We start from the raw sequence: 6,642 nt of genomic DNA, 5'->3' as shown, positions 1-6,642 counted from the left end.
TTCCCAAGAAGAAAAGTATTTAAAAGAAGTACCAGTGAGTGCCTTAAAGTTGGAGAAGTAACTGCCCATGCCCAGAAACAGGGATGCCAGTGCCCGGAAGCAGTGAGATTAGGCTGTGTCCACAAGCAGAGGACCCCTCGATGGGAGGGGGTGGCAGGCAGGCAGAAGGAAGGCAAGCGGTGGCCGGGTCCATTGAAGGCGTCCCATCTCAGACTTCCTAACACGGCCTATGTGGAAGGCAGAACAGAGAACACATGCTCAGTCAGAAATCTGTTTCCTGTTCTGCTCAAGAAGAATCGGCAACCATTTGTCAGCCAATGTTTCTGCAGTCTTTGTAAAGGCCCCGGGCCAGGCCGTGTGCCTCAGGCCCTTCTCCCTGAGTGTGCTCAGAGTCAGTGAGTCAGAGTCAGAGAAACTTACCCAAGCAACATAATTCCTGTTTTCATGGGTCCTGTAGATGTTTGAGTCAGGAAGATAAGGCAGGGAGTGACTGAATAAACTCTGCCTTTTAAGTTGAGCATCTGAGCCGGTCACAGTGGCTAATGCCTGTAATCCCAGCACTCTGGGAGGTCGAGGTGGGTGGGTCACCTGAGGTCAGGAGTTCGAGACCAGCCCGACCAACATGGTGAAACCCCATCTCTACTAATAATAAAAGTTAGCCGGGCATAGTGGTGTGTGCCTGTAATCCCAGCTACTCAGGAGACTGAGGCAGGAGAATCACTTGAACCCAGGAGGCAGAGGTTGCAGTGAGCCAAGATTGTACCACTGCGCTCCACCCCTGGTGACAGAGTGAGACCGTCTCAAAAATTAATTCAGCATCTTGAGGGCTGCAAGTGCAGAAGGAATCTATTCTCAGTAGGGCATAGGGCATGCACTGGCTTAGCAGTTTAGTATATAAGGCTTGAATAGTCTATATGTGAACTGCTATAAGCAGGGTTGATAGGGAAGTGGATAGATTGCTTCAGCAAAGTGAACTGTGTGATCTCCAGGATGGAGGGAGAAAGATCTGATCCAAACGAGAACAGGTTTGTTTATTACAGGTATGACAGCCTAAAGAAATTACCTTTTTGCAAAAGAAATATTAAATGATTTAGCAGTCTCCATGTGTGTTAATGTTTCAAATGTGTATCATAATGTGTATAATTGTGTAACAAAATTGTCTACAATAAATCTTTTGGTATTTGTGGTGGGTGTTTCTGAGTTTGAAGCGTGGTACTCAGGCAGGGTTCTCCTTGTACTGGGATGCGGTGACAGTGTAGATTCTTATTGGTATGTTTAATTCCTCTCTTTCTTGCCAAAAAAAAAAAATGTTGCAACCATACAAGATAAAGGATTACAGTTACATAAAAGTCTAAAAAAATTTGGAAATGGACATAATTATTTCTGACGGCTTGGGGCAGAAGAAAACTGCATAAATGAGCTCAGAGCTTTCTTAAAGCCAAGGCAAAGAGAGAATCAGCTCCTGGTGTCTAACAAAGAAACATACCAGGTTACCTGGCAGGGTAAAGTTGGACGGTGTTGAGGTCTGAAAGAAGTTACTCCTATGACACGGTCCTTATGCTGTGACCATCTGCTAGCATATGGCTCAAAAATAATGAAAAATCCAGAAACATCAGAGCCGAACGATTTTGAAATCTTTGGTTCTTCAAAGGCATTATGATACAGTCCAAGTATGTAACTTTCTGGGGACCAGACTTCGCTGAGAGTCAGAATGGAGAGTCGAAGAGTCTGGCGGCTGAGAGTTAGGGGTGTGCCTAGGCTCACCTTCATAAATGTTTATTGTCTCAGCCAAGGTTTTGGCAGAGCGACACAGCAGGCTCGGATCAGTGCCACAGGCAGTACCTTGAATGACTTGGACTCCAGGTTATTGATTGAAGGAGCCCTGTGTGAATCGGGCCAACAGAGCTGGGGTTGAGGCTTTATCTTGACCCTGTTCAAAGGGGAGGTTCTTCCATCTGTCGGGTGGGCTGCAGGGCCTGGCTTTTCTCAAAAGCTGCTTTTGGGAATGTGGCCTGAGTCCTGGAGTTGTGTACCATGGAGCACAGAGAGGCGAAACCTTGATGTAAATGCCTGCAAACCACCTTGACTTGTGGAAGGACCTTTAGGACTTTCCGCCTGCAGAGCGTCACAGCGCAGCCCGTGGCTGCTTGAGGCAGCTCCTGCAGTGGCAGCTTGGGTCGTGAAATAAACTTAACATTTTCTTTTGTCTAGAATTTGCTAACAGGTTGAGCTGCTTTTTACTTACTTATTTTGAGACAGTCTGGGCCGGGTACAGTGGCTTATGCCTGTAATCCCAGCACTTTGGGAGGCCGAGGTGGGCAGATCACAAGGTCAGGAGATCGAGACCATCCTGGCCAACATGGTGAAACCCCGTCTATACTAAAAATATAAAAATTAGCTGGGCATGGTGGCGGGCGCCTGTAATCCCAGCTACTTGGGAGGCTGAGGCAGGAGAATCGCTTGAACCTGGGAGGCGGAGGTTGCAGTGAGCCGAGATCGTGCCATTGCACTGCATCCAGCCTGGGCGACAGGAACAAGACTCCATCTCAAAAAAAAAAAAAAAACACGGAAGCTGCTCTCCCACCCAGGCTGGAGTGCAGTGGCGTGATCTCAGCTCATTGCAACCTCCGCACCCTGGGTTCAAACGAGCACGTCTGGCTAATTTTTGTATTTTTAGTAGAGATGGGGTTTTACCATGTTGGCCAGGCTGGTCTCAAACTCCTGACCTCAAGTGATCTGCCCGCCTCAGCTTCCCAAAGTGCTGGGATTACAGGCATGAGCCACTATGCCCGGCTTGCTTTTTATTTTTAAAAACTTTTTCTTTACAGAATTATTACAAAAACATTTATAGAAACTTTAGCAAGCATAAAAAATGTGTTTTAAAAGCTCCTCCTAATTCCCCCTCTGAAAGATAATCACTGCTGACATCTCTCAGTGCCTGTCCGTCTGTCTGCTCTGCGTATTATACATGTGTGTGTGAGATAGGTAGGAGTTGGGGCCACGTGGTTGAGACTTGTCTCAGTTGCTCTTGGATCACTTGCTGAACATGTTAGGCCTGATTAGACCTAAGTGAGTGGGAAGGAGTTTCATCAGAACCCACATCTCCTCATAAAGAGGCCAGGCTGGGTGCCGTGGCTCACACCTGCAATCCCAGTGCTTTGTGGAGGCTGAGGCAGGAGGATTGCTTGAGCGCAGGAGTTCACGGCCAGCCTGGGCAACCATAGGGAGACCCTGTTTCTACAAAATTTACAAAAATAATAAAAAATGGCCGGGTATGGTAGCTCAATGCCTGTAATCCCAGCACTTTGGGAGGCCGAGGTGGGCGGAACATCTGAGGTCAGGAGTTCAAGGCCAGCCCGGCCAACATGGTGAAGCCCTGTCTCTACAAAAATCAGCTGGGCGTGGTGGTGGGCGCCTGTAATCCCAGCTACTCGGGAGGCTGAGGTGGGAGAATATCGCTTGAATGTGGGAGGCAGAGGTTGCAGTGAGCCGACATTGTGCCGCTGCACTCCAGCCTGGGCAACGGGGGAAAAAAAAAAACCAGGCATGGTGGTGGCATGCCCCTGTGGTCCCAGCTACTTGGGCAGCAGAGGTGGGAGGATCGCTTGAGCCCAGGAGGTTGAGGCTGCAGTGAGCAGTGATCACACCACTGCAGCCTGGGCGACAAAGCGAGACCGTCTTGGTGATGAGGATGGTGCACCCTCAGAGGAGCACTGGAGTTGGTGTTTGTGAAAGGCTGTATGCTGTGCACTGCAGGGGCTCTTGCCCATTTGTTTGCCTTGCAGTCAGGCCTGTCTGGTGTGGTGAGGCCTCTGCTGCGGCTACCCCAGCAGCACTGCCAGGAAGGGGCAGGCCTGGTTGGTCCTGGCTGAGGCGCAGCAGAGCTGGCCAGCCCATTATAGGAAAAGAACAAACGAGCATCCCAGGTGCTGTGCAGGGTGACATTGGCCAGGGGGTGGTGAGGGGCTGTGAGCACAGGGCATCAAGCTAGAGGACGCTGGGAGCAGCAGGTGGGAACAGAGCTGGCTCCAGGGAAAGTGAGGAGGGGGGACTAAGGCAGGAAAGAATAATCCTAACACCTGTGTCTCAGTTATTTCCTGTACTGAGCACCCCACCCATAAACACGGATATTCTCAGCAAGTTACAAAATGTAGCTGGTAGCGTCCTCGCTTTTCGGTTAAAGAAACAGAACCCCAGTTGCTCACAGGTAGCGAGTGGAGAAGCCAGGATTAGAGCCTGAGGAGCTTCAGAGAGCCCCTTTACCCGAGGCGCCTGGGTGAGGGTGGGCGACAGGGTGGGTTCTGTGGGCTGCACCTAACACGTGCCCTGCAGCCCACACAGCAAGAAGTGCTCAGGATCAACAGGCCTCTGAGGTATGGAGGCAGCTGGGCCCCACTGAAGTCCTTAGCACCAAGAGACCGGAGAAAGCAAGCATGAGAAAACTCGTGTTTACAATTTAAGAAATTGAAACTGTACATTTTTGCATTTTAGTAAAACTGAGATTGTACAGTTTAATCTCATTTCCCCAGACACCCAGCAGGCAGCCTCTTTTCTCTTAGAAAAATCAAACATGCAAGCCGTGAAGTCTGAAATAGCAGAACCCCTTGGATAAGCACACGGTTTGGACTTCTTTAAAGTGAGCCTCTCACCAAGAGCATTTCCTGTGCTGGCATGAGGGGAGGGCTATGCCTGCCAGGGCTAGCACCTGGAAGGGACGCTGACAGGCAGCCTGAGCTGGAACCACTGTCCCACCTGCATGTCTGGTGGCTCTGAGACCCGAGTGGAGTGCCACCATCTGCAGCTTAAATGCTCGTCAGACTAGAGCCACTTGTGGGCCGGAGAGGAAGAAAGATCCAAAGGGAAATCCACAAATTTCCTTACTGAAGACTGTCCTGAGCTTGTGCCTCTAAGCTTTAAAAAGGGATGTAGACCCTTCAAATGTGTGAAGGGCTGCTGTGCAAAGGGACCAGGCGTGACCCATGTGGCCATGCTGGCTGGAATTTACGGAGAAAGTTAGGAGAGAGCTTTGCAAAGAAAATGAACTGCCTCTTCAAAAGGTGGTGAGTTCCCTGTCACTGTCCATGTGAGCAGGGTAGACAGAAGGGGAAGGGTTGGTGTCGATGACATTTTAAGGTATTTCAGGGAATGAGACAATGCCACCTTCCCAAAAACAGTCCCCGTTCTTAGCCAGTGTGTACGGTAGTGTCCTTCTCGTCATCCTTATGTTAGGGGGGGAAATAATTAGTAATAAAATGTAGATTCAGTCTTTAGACACCTACCACAAGGTAAATGTGATTCATTCAATCCCAAGAAATGTTTTGTTAAAACATGAGGCTCATCTTGGCCATAAGGAGGTCTGTGAAGTGGAAGTCCGTGACTGACGGTCTGTTTCTTCCAGAAATTTCCTCCTGGATACTCAGCATCACCATGAGTCATGCAGGTGATGGCCCAAGATTCCTACAGCTTCAACTGCAGGGGCCATTTGTAGGAAGAGCCAAGGGTCTCACCATAGGTTATAAAATTAATCAAGTGCTCATGCATCCTGGGAAATCCACCAAACGTGGACATAACTGGATGTGTCCACATTGCTTAGCTTCCATGGACCAATTCGGTTCCCAACTGACTTGCTCCTCAGGCTCCTCTCATTTCAAAACCCAGAGATGGCCAGATGGCAGTTACGAACGCGGGAGCCTTCCACAGGCTTCTCAAGAGGACGCTTGAGGCTGAGCTGAGCTGGGTGTGCCAAGTCCATCGGTGCATCTGCCCCGCACCAGCACCTCAGCCCTGGTGACAGCTTTGAGAGGGGCTGTGCCCTCCTGGAGGGGCCCATGCCATGCTCTCGCCCAGCCCCACGGTAGTGGGTCCTGAGGCCGCTCCCCAGCCCTCTCCTGTCAGCAGCCACGGTGTCACGGTGCAGGCAGTCACACGTTGAGAATCCGGGGAGCTGAGGCCTGAAAGATGGCGGAGGGGTTAGGAGTGAACTTCTTCCTCACCTCTGGGACCTGAAAAATGGAGTGTGGCCACATATCAGCGGGACTTTTCCTTACCTCCCTACCCCCCAGCTCCAGGAAAAAATCCCCTCCCATCCTCTAGGAGTCCAGACGCGAAGGGTCAGAGGGGACTTGCTCACCGTGAGCCATAGGCGTCATAGCATTAGTGGCTCAGTGGCACATGGACCTTCCATTCTGCTCCCTGAACCACCTGGGAATTGGGGAGCCGAGGTGCCCCCACTCCCTCCCATCGCCTCTTTCCTCTTACATAAATGCTCCGATACTCGGGCCAAGGGTAAGATGGGGATTTAGGATGCAGAGACCCTGCTCACCAGAGAGGCCAACACTAGAGGGCCACCCAGCTGGCTAATGATGAAGGAGTACCTTGGGTTTTTGTTCACGACATCTGGTTGGCATTGCTGTCCCTGGTCATAATTCCATTTTACACCATGAAAATCTGGCTCCTAATCCCTACCCAGGTAAACAGGCTTCTATACCCACACCTCTGCCGCACCAGCTTCAGGCTGACCTGGAAGCCGGCCCCAGGGCTGCTGTCCCATCCCGAAGTGTGGGTTGTGATGACTCGGGCTGGTTTTGCCTTTGTGGATCTTGAGGGCTTCACTCCAGTCCAAGCCTGGAATTCCTGTCTGGA

At 50.6% G+C, this 6,642-nt stretch overlaps 1 long non-coding RNA gene across 1 annotated transcript; it reads right to left on the bottom strand.

Moving 5' to 3' along the window:
• Positions 1 to 4,429: 4,429 nt before the first annotated feature.
• LOC105543945 lies at positions 4,430 to 6,642 on the bottom strand. Its single transcript, XR_001006697.1, has 2 exons — positions 6,520 to 6,642; positions 4,430 to 6,002 (listed from the first exon to the last, which is right to left on the bottom strand). It is a non-coding gene; the product is annotated as an uncharacterized LOC105543945 (long non-coding RNA).

Source organism: Mandrillus leucophaeus, unplaced genomic scaffold, assembly GCF_000951045.1.
Source record: "Mandrillus leucophaeus isolate KB7577 unplaced genomic scaffold, Mleu.le_1.0 Scaffold295, whole genome shotgun sequence".
Taxonomy (NCBI): Eukaryota; Metazoa; Chordata; class Mammalia; order Primates; family Cercopithecidae; genus Mandrillus; species Mandrillus leucophaeus.
This window is presented reverse-complemented; position numbering and strand designations above follow the sequence as displayed.